Genomic DNA, 13,537 nt, shown 5'->3' on the forward strand with positions numbered 1-13,537 from the left:
ACAGGAGGGTGGCATGCAGCATATTGTGTGGGTCTGGAGGGAGGGGATGCAGGCACATTGGTGTGGGTTTGATGGGAGGGATGGGGACATTGGTCTGTCTGGGAGAGGGGTGGTTTATCTAGGTGTAGGGCGGGATGGGAGCATCTTGCTGTGTGGATAGCGGGATGGTGGGGTCTGCAATGGATGGTGGCACATTGGTGTTGGTCTTGAACAGGTATAGGGCATCTGTTGGTCTGGAGGGTGGGATGGGGATATCTACATCTGCAGGGTGGGATTGGGCATCTTGATGTGGGTCTGCCCGGAGGGATGGGGCATGTTGGTGTGGGTCTGAGAGGGAGGGATGGGGCACATGGATGTGGGTCAGGAGGGATGGGGACATTGTTGTGGGTTTGAAGACAGGCATAGGACACATTGGTGTGGGTCTGGAGGGAGGGATGGGTGCTCATTGGTCAGGGGAGGGATAGAGGCATCTTGCTGTGTGGGGGGAGGATGGGGCATCATGGCATGGGTCTTGAGGAAGGGATTGGGCCTCTTGGTGGAGTCTGGATCAGAGGGGGGCATTGTTAATCTGGAATGTAGGGACGGCATATGATGGGGGCATGTCAGGGAATGATGGAGCATGTGAGTGAGGGCAGGAGCACTCTGTTGGGAAGGAAGGGGGGCATCTGGGTGTGAATGGAGGGATGGGGTATGTATGTCTAGAGCAAAGGATGTTGGTTTATGGGAGGGGTGGGAGCATGTCGACGGTTGGCTAATCAAGTGTTGGCATAGAGAGAGGGTGGATGGCGCCGTGTGAGTCTGGAGGTAGAGGTGAAGCATATGGGTGTGGCCCTGATAGGTGGAGCTTCTTGGTGTAGGTATGGAGGGAAGGATGTGGGTGTCTTTGTGTGGGTTCGGAGGGAGGGGTGGTGGCATGTGGGTCGGGAGGGAGGTGGCATTTGAATCTGGAACATGCGTTTGGAAGAAGTGGGGCATTTGAGTGTGAATTGGGACATGTGGGCTGGGGTAGCTGCTTGTGAGTGGGGGCATGAAAGATCATTAACAGAGGAGCAGTCGGAGGGAAAGCCGTGGGCCCGACTTCGGTTGCATCCCAGACGTGCACACCCACAGTCTGGGGTACCTCTCGCAGAGCGGTCCGGGTGCGTGGGCAACCAGGCGCCGGGAAGCCAGGATTCCCTTCCACCGTAGGGGGGTCCACGACCCAGCAGATGGACAGGGGGCAGGGTTCGGTTAACCTGGTGGGGGTGACCCCAGCCACGCACCGGAAAGGGAGCCCCCCGCACGGCCCCTCTCCTCGCCGAGCTGGCCGGTGCGCTGGCCGGGGGCGTGCACTCCTCTCTCTGACCCTCCAGCGGGTGGGCATTAGTGGGCACACCCGAGTCAGCAGGGAAGCCCTGAGTGGTGGCACCTGGGAGATGAGAGAAACCTGACTGCTCTCGAGGGGCGCCTCCACAGGCAGACAGGGACCCGGCACGCCAGGCGCAAGCCCTGAGCCATGGCGCAGCAGGCTTACTCGTCGGGCAGCCGTTGAGGTTCCAGCCGCTCAAATCTGTGGGCGAGCGATGGCCAGGTCCACTGGCGCAGCGGGTGACCTTCCCTCTTGCGGGTACCTGGAGCTTGGCCCTGTGCTCCCAGGCTGGGCTTTGAAGACTCTAGCAGTCCCACCCTTTCCCCGCCGCCTGTGTTGTCTCTGGCCTGCCTCACCCAAAAAGGGGAGCGGAGTGGGTCGGGGACGGGTGAGTGGATCAGGCCGGGAGAGCCGGTGGTGGAGCAGCCTGCCTCCATCCCCCTGAGAAGCGCCGTGCTGCTGCAGCAGTGGACAGTTTTCCGGGCTGAGTGCCTGGATATAAATATATATATTTTCTAAAACCACAATGGTTTCGGCCGAGCTAGCCACGGCGCAGGGCTGTCTCACCAAAGGTGGCGCTACCTTCCCCCGGCCTCGTGCACTGGCAGGGTCAGGCTGACGTCTGGAACAAAAAAAAGTTGCCTGTCACTCTTGCCGGTGGATCACTCGGCTCGCGTGTCGATGAAGAACACAGCTAGCTTCGATAATTAGTGTGAATTGCAGGACACATTGATCAACACTTCCAACGCACCATGCGGCCCCAGGTTCCTCCTGGGGCTACGCCTGTCTGAGGGTTGCTTGTACATCAATTGCCCCGGGTTCACTCCCAGGGGCGTGGCTGGGGCTGTCGCAGGGACCCTGTCCCCTTTGTTCCCCTAAGGTCAAACCCTATCAGCACCGTCGCAAGATCCCTGGATCTGGCGCGCAGGCTCATTGCCGGCACGTCCCGGCCTCCCCAGTTTCCCCTCCTCATGTGGGTTTCGGGAGGGCTGGGTGGTCGGAGCACCCTGGATGTGGTGGCGGTGGCAGCGGGCCTTAAAAATGCCTGCTGCACCTTCACCCTACCCCGGGGCACCAGGCCATGCTGTGTGTGGCTGTCTGTGGTGTCCCGTGGCTGCCAGCGCAGGATGGCCATGGAGTGCGGGCCACTGGACCATGTTGGCTTCGGCCGCAGATCGGGACAGCGCACACTCTGCCATGCCAGAGGCACAGGGCTTCGGCCACGCCCCATTCGGGCCTGAGGCCAGCTGCCCCGAGCTTTGTGCTCCCCCCGACTACAGCCTCAGATCAGACGCATCGACCTGCTGAATTTAAGCATATTACTAAGAGGAGGAAAATAAACTAACCAGGATTCCCTCAGCAAAGGCCAGAGAAGAGGGAATAGCCCAGCACCGAATCCCTGTTTAGCGGCAGGCGTGGGAAATGTGGCGTACAGAAGACCGCCACCTCTGCATCGCTCATGGGACTCAAGTCCTTCTGATCGAGTCTCAACCCGCGGATGGTGTTAGGCCGGTAGCGGCCTCTGGCGAGCCGGGATCAGGTCTTCTTGGAGTCAGGTTGCTTGGGAATACATCCCAAAGCATGTGGTAAACTCCATTTAAGGCTAAATACGGGTGCGCGACAGATGGCTAAGTTGAAAAAAACTTGCAAGAGGGAGTTCAAGAGGGGGTGAAACCGCTGAGCGGTCAACTGGTGGGGTTCATGCAGGCATCCCAAAGCATGTGGTAAACTCCATCTAAGGCTAAATATGGGCACGAGACGGATGGCTTACAAGTACCATAAGGGAAAGTTGAAAAGAACTTTGAAGAGAGAGTGGGCATGAAACCGTTCAGAGGTAAACTGGTGGGGTCCGTGCAGTCCGCCCGAAGGATTCAACACGGCACGCAGGTCGGTCGCCTGGAACGGTGGATGCCTTCACAGTGGGCAGACCCGGCACCCATAGGGTGCATTTCCTCTGTGGCGGTGCACCGCGACCAGCTCGGAAGACCCCAGCGGGCAGGTGGCTCTGTGCTCCGACAGAGAGTGTTACAGCCCCCTGACAGCAGTTTTGCTGTGTCCGCGGGGCTGAGAAGGCGGACGAGAAACCTCTTATGTGGAGGGGGGAAAAAGCTCTAAGGTGGCTTGGCCAGAGCTTGAGGATGACCATTGGTGCTGGCCCATGCACTTGGGCACCTGCCGGTCCCCTGTCCTTTGTCAGGCACGGGGCCAAAGGCTCTTCCTGTCCAGGCCCATTGGAATGCATTGCCCTACCAGATGGCCGTCCTCCGAGCGTTGTCATTCCATAGTAATGACTGCAAGGACCAGATGGCCGGGCTGCTTTGGCAGTCCCGATGGTCTTCAATTTAAAATTCTTCTCTAGTTGGGTCTATAAGGAGCCTGGACGCTTTTGCCGAGAGGTCCCACTCAGTCACTCTTGGTACACAGATTACAAGAAAGCTTAGTCACCTTTCTCCGGATTATTATAGACCGGGTGAGAGGGACCTGTCTGTGCTCCTCTTGGATCTCGCTGCCCGACCCGGTCTCCGTGGGAAAACCACTGCACCTCCCCAGGCCGGCCGAGACTGGCCCATCAAAGACTGTCCTGGTGCGGGCACTCTTCCGAGCACTCCATGGGATCGATTTGGCACACTTGGTCCGTCTAGGGTTGGACTGCTTGGCCAGCCTCGGCTGTTGTTTCAAGCAATTAGCTTCCACCCGCCTTGGGACCGTCTCAAGGGTATGCCCCCCTCGGGGAGAGCCCCTCTTGTGGGCGGCTCTCCCCTCCGAGCAGAGCAACGGCCGAGCAGCCCGGCAGCTCACCAGTGGTCAGATCAGAGTGGACGGTGTCCCCCCGCAAGCCACGATGAAGTCCCTCCTCCACCAAGCACGTTTCTCCAGCAGTTAGGAACACACATTCCGTGGGGTGCTGACCCCCTCTGTTGCCACAACAGTGGTGGCGTGTGGGCGAACCCTCTACTGCTTCAAGTTGTGCCTGGGCCCGGCCTCTCCCCCCCACCCCGTGGCATGGCAGAGCAGGCCGGGCCGCGGGTGCCCATGCGACCGACCTGTCCACCCGACACACACGCGTCGGGGGGAGCTCTTTGACGCTCGGGTCCTGCAGACGGCCCCAGAGGGTGCAAAGGTCGGCTCTGAGGCGGGCACGCGGCTCCCCCCCTTGCCACCCTCCAGCAGGTGTGGCTACCTGGTTGATCCTGCCAGTAGTATATGCTTGTCTCAAAGATTAAGCCATGCACATGTAAGCACAAACGGCTGGTACGACCGGTACAGTGAAACTGCGAATGGCTCATTAAATCAGTTTTGGTTCCTTTGATATCTCCATCTGTTAAATTGGATAACTGTGGTAAATCTAGAGCTAATACCTGCTGACGAGCGAGGACCTCCCGGGATGCGTGCATTTATCAAACCAAGACCAATCCGGGGCTGATCGGACGTCCCCGTGATGGCAACGATGCATTCGGATGTCTGCCCTATCAACTTTCGATGGTACTTTCTGTCCATGGTGACCACGGGTAATGGGAATCAGGGTTCGATTCCGGAGTGGGAGCCTGAGAAACGGCTACCACATCCAAGGAAGGCAGCAGGCGCGCAAATTACCCACTCCCGACTCTGGGAGGTAGTGATGAAAAATAACAATACAGGACTCTTTCGAGGCACTGTAATTGGAAAGAGTACACTTTAAATCCTTTAACGAGTACCCATTGGAGAGCAAGTCTGGTGCCAGCAGCCGCGGTAATTCCAGCTCCAATAGCTCCCCTTTCCCATTGGATTTCTAGCTGCAGGGGAGCGTGGTCGGACAGGGCTATGAGGTCCCCTTTCTATGTTCCGTACTTGGCCAGGCAGTGTCACCGAAACCCATATGTAATCAATTCTTGAGAATGATCGATGCACTTGTGAGTAGTAAGTATACCCCTTGGAGTCCCCTTTTAGTTCATGACATGTATCTGCTAATGCCATTCTGTTTATGCTAGCCTGTAGTTTACTAGATGGGCCTTTAGGTGTGGGGTTCCTGTCCGTGCTTCTGTCCGTGGATGGGCACCACGCCAAGTTAAAATACTGTGTCAGTATTAGGTGGCCCGTTGTGAACTGGTCTATCTTCTCCAAACCCCCCGCAAGTATCCGTCCTGCCCTGAGTTGGGGGGTGTACACCGTGGCGATTGTGAGAGGACCCCCCCATTGTAGCTGGATGAAGAGGAATCTACCTTCCTTGTCAGCTTTTGTGCCTATTATTTGGACGTCAGGTAGGTGTCTGAACACTATGATGAGCCCTTGAGTCTTACTCTTGTCGTTGGCCTGCATAACCTGGGGGTACCCTCTCAACTTAATTCTGTGCTTGTCTTGCTTACGGATATGGGTCTCCTGCAGCGTCACAATGTCGGGCTTGGTATCCTGGAGGAGGTTCTCCAGTTCCTTCTCTTAGCCGATGTGTTAAATCCTCTTAACATTGAGTGTTAGTATTTGGATCCCTTTTCTGCTACCCATACCCCATTATGCCCTGAAAGTAACCATGTCGCAGCAATCTCCTTTCACTCACTTTGGCTGGACTTGGCACATCTTCCCCAGGCCGTAACATCGTCCTAGGATGCCGGGTCTCGTTCCCATCCCAGAGAATATCTGTGCGGGGAGAGCTATTCCTCTGCTCTCCCCCGTTTCCAAGATCGTCACCATCCCCCTGTCTCCCCGAGCCGACCCTTAGGCTGACATTCCTCTTGTAACCCCACCGGGTCTTAACCCTTGTCTCGTGATCCCTGCCGCTGCTGTTAAGTGGATGGCCTATTCAGCCTGGGGGCTTCAGTTGCTGCCCCCACTGAGCCCCGGAATTGTTTGCGTCTTGTCTTTGACCGCTCTACTCTTCTCCATTCCCATGGCTTCTCTTGGTGGCTTTTATGTTCTGGCCTGCTATTATGTCATCCCCCTGCATCACCACCTTCTTCAATATTCGGGATCTTGAGTCCCCCATCCAATGTGGTGATGTGGTGTTGGCGCCCTTCCCACTAGAAGAGCATTCCAAAGCGGAATGTCCATCTGTATCTTATCTGGGCTTTTGTAAGGGCATTGGTCACCGGGCCCATTTGCCTCCTCTTTGTTAGTGTGTATTTGGCCAGGTCCTGGAAAAGTTCTGTTGGTGCTGTTCACCTTTATCAGGGTTGCTTTCCTCACTGCTTGCAGGATCGATTCTTTTTGGTCGTATCGCTGTAAAGCCATCACCACTTCTCTTGGCCTGGCCCTGGACCCACGCAGTGAATTCTATCTATGATAATTTCTCCCCCAGCCTCTATGTCCAGCAAATCTTTGAACATGTGCTGCATTGTTTCCCTGAGGTCAGCATCGCTCACACTTTCTGGCAGCCCCTTCAACCTGATGCTGGACCTCCTTGAGTGGTTCTCCAAGTCCTCTGCTTGGAGATCCACGTTGTGTGTCGCTACCGCCAGCTGCTCCGCTAATAAAGCTATCTTCCGGGTGTCTTCAGTGAGTTCTTGAATGGCGTTTTCATTTGTATCAACTCTGTCACCCTTTTCAACAATGTCGCCTTTGATTTCCTGTAAGGATTGTGCAAGTTTTGTGCGTATTAGGCTTAATTGTGTCTTAAGGGTAGCCATCATTTGGTCACTGAATGCCTTAAAGCACTGTTGCAGCACCTCGCTCGTGACCTCTTGCCCCTGTGGCAGCGTTGGGGGTTCCTTCGACCCCTGCCTCTCTGTCACCTCTAGATCCTCTTCCTCCGGGCTTCCCCCTCCTTTCTCCATAGATTTTGGAGGGTCCCTTCCTGTTTTTTTGAGATCATGGCCCCTGGGGGGGCCCTCTTTGGCCTCCTGTAAGCTTGTTGCGTGACATTGCCGGGTGATTGCGAGTGCCTGCCTGCACCTTACTATGGAGGGCGTCTCCCCAAGCCTCTGAGGTTCCTCTTGACCCTGGGGCATTGGCCAGTTGTTCTGTATGAAGGGGATGCTCCTCTCTCCCTCCTGTGTGCTGCGGAAGGTCTAGCTCCCCTTTAGAGCCTGGGTTGGTTTCCCCCTGGGGGCCGTGGGGCTAGTACACTCAAAGGTTTTCTTGAAGTGGTCAAGGTTGCGGTGTCACACTGGCCCAGAGCCCAGGAGCTTCTTGAATTCCTTCCTCCCACACCCTGTGCTCCCACAGCTCCTGGGCCTCTAAGTACACTATTGCCCCCCTGGAGGTTCCTTCTCGGTTAATCTTGCATGGCAGGGTCAGTTTTCATGAGGTTGAAATGTGCCGTTCTTCCCCCCGCCGCCCCCGGGTTCCTTCCTTTTCCGGGGGGATGCAGCAGGAGACTTAGTGCTACCGCTTTTCTATTACTGCAGTTTGACTCTGATGTTGCTGAATGGTATGCGTTTGGGCCTTTACCTGGATCCGAGTATGCTGTGCGTCTCCTGCCGTAGGGGGTCTCCTTCCAAGTGTAGGCTATGGTGCGTTGGGGCAGATGCTTTCATAAACCTCCATGTCTCTTGTTTGGGAGGGGAGCGACTTCCGTGCACCTGCTTCATGGCTGCCAACTCCTTTAATTATGACTGCTTACCCTCCGCGAGCTGGTGGTGAATCACAGCTCATGGGAGCCCTGCGCCGCGTGGTTCGTGGAGGCCCTGAGCCACGCGGATCCGGGCTTGCTGTATGAGGCCGAGGCGGGCGCAGGATTTCAGGGTAATACTACCCGCTCCCCCTCCTTACCTTTGTAGCTGGATGTGTGGGCCGGCTCTACTGGATTGCTGTGGTGCGTGCGCCAGCGTGTCCCACCGGGGATCCGCAGTGGTCCGCTCACACTCCCCAGTCTTGCCTATGTTTCTGTGGCTGAATGGGCACCCCACATCTTCTGCACCACCTGCTGGGGTTCTCTCTGATCTCCTGTGGCTCGGCTGCCAGTCCCCACGAAGGCATCGCTTCTGGCGGTCTCGGGTCCGCTCACTCTGCCCCTCTCTGCCTTCAAACGGTCCGGATGGAGTTTTTTTGGGGACTGCTTGGTTCTCAGGTCGTCCCCTTTGCTGCCATGGGGTCTTGTTTTTAACGCTACTTATGGTTCCTTTTTCGGGTCACCGGCGAGGAGCACGCTCCTCACGGTGGAGTGGTCATGGCGGCCATCTTGGAATACTCTTATTAAGCTTTTTGAAGCCTTCGTCGGCCCTTTCTTGAGTAATCTTTCTTCTTCCACACTTCCCAATCCGGTTTTCGTCCAGGATGTGGCACAGTGGGGGTGCTGGTCTCCAACGTTGACGATGTGGTTTGACTGCACGACTCGGGCAGCGTTGGTTCTTTATTGTTACTTAACTTATCTTCCGCCTTTGATATCATTGACCATGCCATCTTGCTCGTCCGGGCCGGCCTTTCTGGTGCCGTTCTTTCCTGGTTTTCTCTGTTTCCCTCTGACAGAACAGTCATTTTCCCTCCCCCCCCTTTTCTCTCTGTACCCACTGCCTTGACATGTGGAGTCCCTCAGGTTTCCTCCATCTTCCAGGTTTTGTTTAATGGATGTGTAATAGCTGCCTCAAGTTGAACAGGGAAAAAAATTGAGGTGTTGGTGGTGCCCCCCCTCTTTTTGGCCATCTTTAGGGGTAAATATATTAGCTTTTTTGTCTGTGGAATGTCAAGTCCAATATGTCAAAGGGGTTATCTTCAACTGAAAACCCCTTAGTAAGGTTCTTGGTTTACTCCTTTCTCAGTTGCGTGCCCCTGTGGTGTCCTCACTTCTTATGTCCTTCATGGACCACTGCCACGCCCTATTTCTGGTACGACCTGTCTACCTCTCATTGCACCTTGAGGTCCTGCAAAACTCTACAGCCAGAGTAGCCACCTACACACCTAGTTGTGCTCACATTACTCCAGTTGTGCACCATCTTCATTGGGTACCCATGGCCAAGCCCATTCAGGTCAAGGCCTAATGTCTAGTTCCTCATGCCTTTTTATGGAATTGGGCCAAAATATCTACAGGCCACTCCGCTTGGCCTGCTCCACCACTCCGCCTGATGTTAAATACTAACAAAACTGCCTTGTACATACAAATCCATAAATATTGGAAAGGCCCGATTAAAGTGTAAAGAGTATAACGATTCAAAAAGTTCCAGGTGTGCTTCAGAAAAGTGTCACGTGTTTCCGAGTTCCACTCTAATCACATTTTTAATTTTAGCCAGTGTGAGTTGCTTTTCATGTTATTTTAACTCACTGTCTTATAAATACATATTTTGAGTGCCATTTTTTACTTGTCAATGTTCTTTCTGTGATCTTTAGTTGTCTATAGTTTATCCATACTTGTTCACACTACAGCATCATTATGCAAAGCAAATAATTTTAGATTGATAATTGTGTCACAAACCTCCAGCACTGTGTATCAGCGTGGCCCTGCTAAAGGTGTGAAGTCGTGATATCTGTTGAGCTCTTACAGGAAATATTGTGACGAAAGATTGTGAACATTTGCAATAATAAAGTTTACTTTTTCTGTTATCAAATTCTTGCAACTTTTCATGTGCAGTTATGAGAACTGTTTTTCCACAAATGTTTCAATATTCAGCTTCTTTTTCTTCCAATTGCCCCACCCCCTCCCCCGGTAAAGTAGGTTCACTCCATATGGATCCACCAATTCGATCTTTGGTTTTAAAAAGGCAATTGCCAAATATGCTGTGTAACGTATAGTATGTATATGTACTATTTGTTGCTTTACAGTGTAAGCACTTGTCATAAAAACACATCCATTTCCCAATTGTCTATTTCTTTAAGCTAATGTGTTATTCTTTGTTAAACCCTTAACTGCCAATGGTGGTTTCGGTATGTCGCCATTCAATCCCTTGTAACTTTTTTGTTACATGTGATATCTCGGCCAAATTTGGCCCCCTTTCTTCCCACAAGTAGGCGGTCATAATGCCACCAAGGTATCCTATTTTGCTGTATGGGGTGAGAGAAAATAACCAAAAAGGAGCACATTTTGTATTCTTTTCAGAAAATGACAATAAAATGATGTACAAAGAAGCCTGTGGTTTTTTTCCTTGTAAGAGCTAGGAAACAATTGTTTGCTGTGCTGAATTCGACTTTTTTCAAGGCTTTCAAGAACAGGTTGAGTGGAAACATTTTTATAAGGTTACCATCAATTTTGTGATACGTAGGCGATTTTTACCCTTTTTTCCCCCAATAGGCCATGCGTGGACGGAATGGAAGAGGGGGGAAGGATGCTGAATGGGAAGACAGAAAGGCATACATTTCGGAAAAGTACACAACATTCCAAGTTTAGGAAAGAGTGGTTTGTGTCATGGTGCATGCCTCCAAAACCCTGAAACCCGCGAGCCCTGCCCAGATTCTGGCTTCCTTTGGGACTTCCCAGGCCCCAGCTACGCTCACCTGGGCTCAGTCCTGGCGCCGCTGGCTCATGGTAAGTGTTAAATACATGGTCCATTTATTTGGCTCTGAGATGCTGAGCCCATTCAGTACAGGGTGTGGCTTGGGATTACTTTACCAGAGAGACAGGATACGATGAAGGGGACTATTTTCCTGGAACTACTTGCAAGGCTATTTAAACCGCACCTCGCAAACCGAACACGCTTTGCATTAATCTGCACTCCTGCAGCGTAACGCTCATCATGTCAGTTCTTGCTTCCTTTCTGCCACGCCTGTCCAGAGTCTTTTATCCATCGGCACCTGTGAAAATAGAAGAACAAGAGTTATTCACGCATTGAAGGCCTTACCTGCATAACATCTGGGCCTCGCCTTTACGCTTATCCAAGGGCCGCCGCATCTGTAGAAGATCAGAATAGAAGGTACCCTCTCGGGTAGAGACGCACCTGACTCGGCCTCCTCCAGAAACTCCAGCGAGCAGTTCTCCATCATTATGCATTGCGCCGCATCTTGACACCGTCAGTCGGACCTTCCATCTTCTTCCTGGAAAAACGCTGTACCTGCCAAACAGAAATGACAAAGCAGGTTAGTCGCACACAATAAGAAGGCTAAAATAAAGCTAACTATTAGCGCATCTCGCACAGCGCTGCACATCATTGTCAGGAGAGTCATCCATCATCCGAAAACCGCTTTTGTGCCGCACCTGAAAGACGAGAAAATGAACATGAGATATCTTGCATGAAAGGACTTAAGGCAGCTATTTCAAGGAGCTATTGGAATAGAGACTTACCTGCTTACTCCGGTCCATCCACCTCAGCAACCTCCATCGGATCAGTGATGTAACTCGATCCAGGAACTACCAAGTAACCGCGCCCCTGCCAGAGAGTGTGCAGGGCAGAGAGCTCACCCATATAATAGACAAGGTGAGCTAGGGAAAGAGAAGGATAACACTTAAGGAGGTGAAAACCAAAACCAGCTCCACACAGTTGGCTAATATTTTGTTTCAACTTGCAGACAAACCTCTCCTGAGGCAAGACAGAATGGAGGATGCAAGCAGGCCCTCATTAAGCAGAACAACACTAGTGCAGACATCATCCTTTGCACACGAGTACGCGCCAGTGGAGACCAGGTGAGCGTGACAGTTTGCGCAGGTCAGGTCACATCTATGTAGGGAAAATGCCCATATATTGGGGAAAAATTGGAAAAATGACAGATAAAAAAGCTATGTGCTGGAGATGGTTGGACCTGTAAGGTAATGGCTTCTGTGAATATTGAGAAAGGCAATGCCCCGCTACATTCCCCTGCCTCTTCCAGTTAGGAAATCGCACATTTTTTGTATTGTTTCACAAAACAAGCAATAACAGAAGGCAAAAACTGAGCCTTGGTACACAGGACGTTTATGCTGATGGCCTAAACAGACGTACTTAGCATGTGTAAATAAGGAAAATAAATTTGAGGAATGGCAAACATACCATTTTTTTAAAGAGCACAAGCAGACCTTTTGAAGGGTAGGTGACTTGTGCAGGTTACAAAAGCATACAGTGCCTAAATCAGCAACTAAATGTAGGTCAAATTTGGGAAATTAAAGGGTTGTGTAACAAAGTGCAGTAGCAAATGTATGAAAATGTTATGAAAACCAAAAGAAAACAAATGTCCTACCTTCCCACAGGTGTCCCAATGAAAACGGTACCTCACATTTGGGGGTGCACCTACCTAGGTGCAAAGGCAAAAGGCTAAACCACTGGTAACCCCCAGTGATTCAGCCGAGCAGATCTTGCGGGAATTTGCTCTTGTGGACAACCTACAGATTTGGGCCGGGGGTGTCGCAGCCAGCAAGGAAAATCAGAACACAATGCATTTCTGAAAAGAAGGCACCTGTGGTAATCCACGGAAGTCTGACTTGTGCGAATCGACCAAGAATGTATTACCCAGAAGCCCCGGCAAAGTCCAAAATTTAGGGAAAAAACTCAATTTCCAGACATTTCCCACCTCCAATCCACCAAAACACACTGCCAACAACACATGTAGCTTCCTGTGATACCACAGGTGTCCCGACAAAAACTGTACCTCACATGTGTGGGTGCACCTACCTGGGTGCGAAGGGAAAAGGCTAAACCACTGGTAACCCAAGTGTTTTATCGGGAGAGCAGACTCCCGTGGGAACCCACAGAGGTCTGACTTGCATGAATTGCCCTAGAATTTATTACCCAAAAGCACAGCAAAGTCTGAAATTTAGGGGGGAAAACACAATTTTCTGACATTTCCCACCTGGAAACTTCTGAAACATACAACCAACAACACATGTCCTACATTCCCACAGGTGTCCGGATGAAAACAGTACCTCATGTGTGGGTGCACCTACCTGCGTGAAAAAGAAAAAGTGTCGACCATCCCCAAGTCCAACAGCAGTCCCAAGGAGCCCCGGTAGGGTCCCCCTCCGTTCCCCGAGGGAAATTCTGTAATGCTGCCTAGCCAGAGCTCTGGCAGGATCCCCAATATTTCCCAGAGGGAGAAGCTGTAACACAGGCAAGCCAGAGCTCCAGGATAGTTGGGGGTAATGTTCCTGGCATTGGGCAGTTGTCTCCCATATGGGGTGACCATCTCCAAGTGCAGCGGCTGTCCCAGGGAGACCAGGCAGGGTCCCCTTCCCTGAGGGAGTGGGACCCTGACAGGGCTTCCTGGAACCGCTGCTGGGCTGCGGGACGGTCGACCCACATGGGAGACAGCCACCCAAGTCCAGGGATATCACCCCCGATAATCCTGGAGCTCTGGCTGCCCTGTGTTACAGCTTTTCTCTCTGAGGAAGAATGGGGACCCTGCCGGGGCTCACCAGAGCTGCCGCTGGACTTGGGTACAATCGAC

At 52.6% G+C, this 13,537-nt stretch overlaps 1 non-coding gene across 1 annotated transcript; it reads left to right on the plus strand.

Annotated features, from left to right (window-relative positions):
* The first annotated feature begins 1,994 nt into the window (after nucleotides 1-1,994).
* Nucleotides 1,995-2,145, plus strand: LOC138465713 (5.8S ribosomal RNA). Its single transcript, XR_011267898.1, has one exon. It is a non-coding gene; the product is annotated as a 5.8S ribosomal RNA (ribosomal RNA).
* Nucleotides 2,146-13,537: the final 11,392 nt, after the last annotated feature.

Source organism: Ambystoma mexicanum, chromosome 1p (assembly GCF_040938575.1).
Source record: "Ambystoma mexicanum isolate Mex_15411 chromosome 1p, UKY_AmexF1_1, whole genome shotgun sequence".
Taxonomy (NCBI): Eukaryota; Metazoa; Chordata; class Amphibia; order Caudata; family Ambystomatidae; genus Ambystoma; species Ambystoma mexicanum.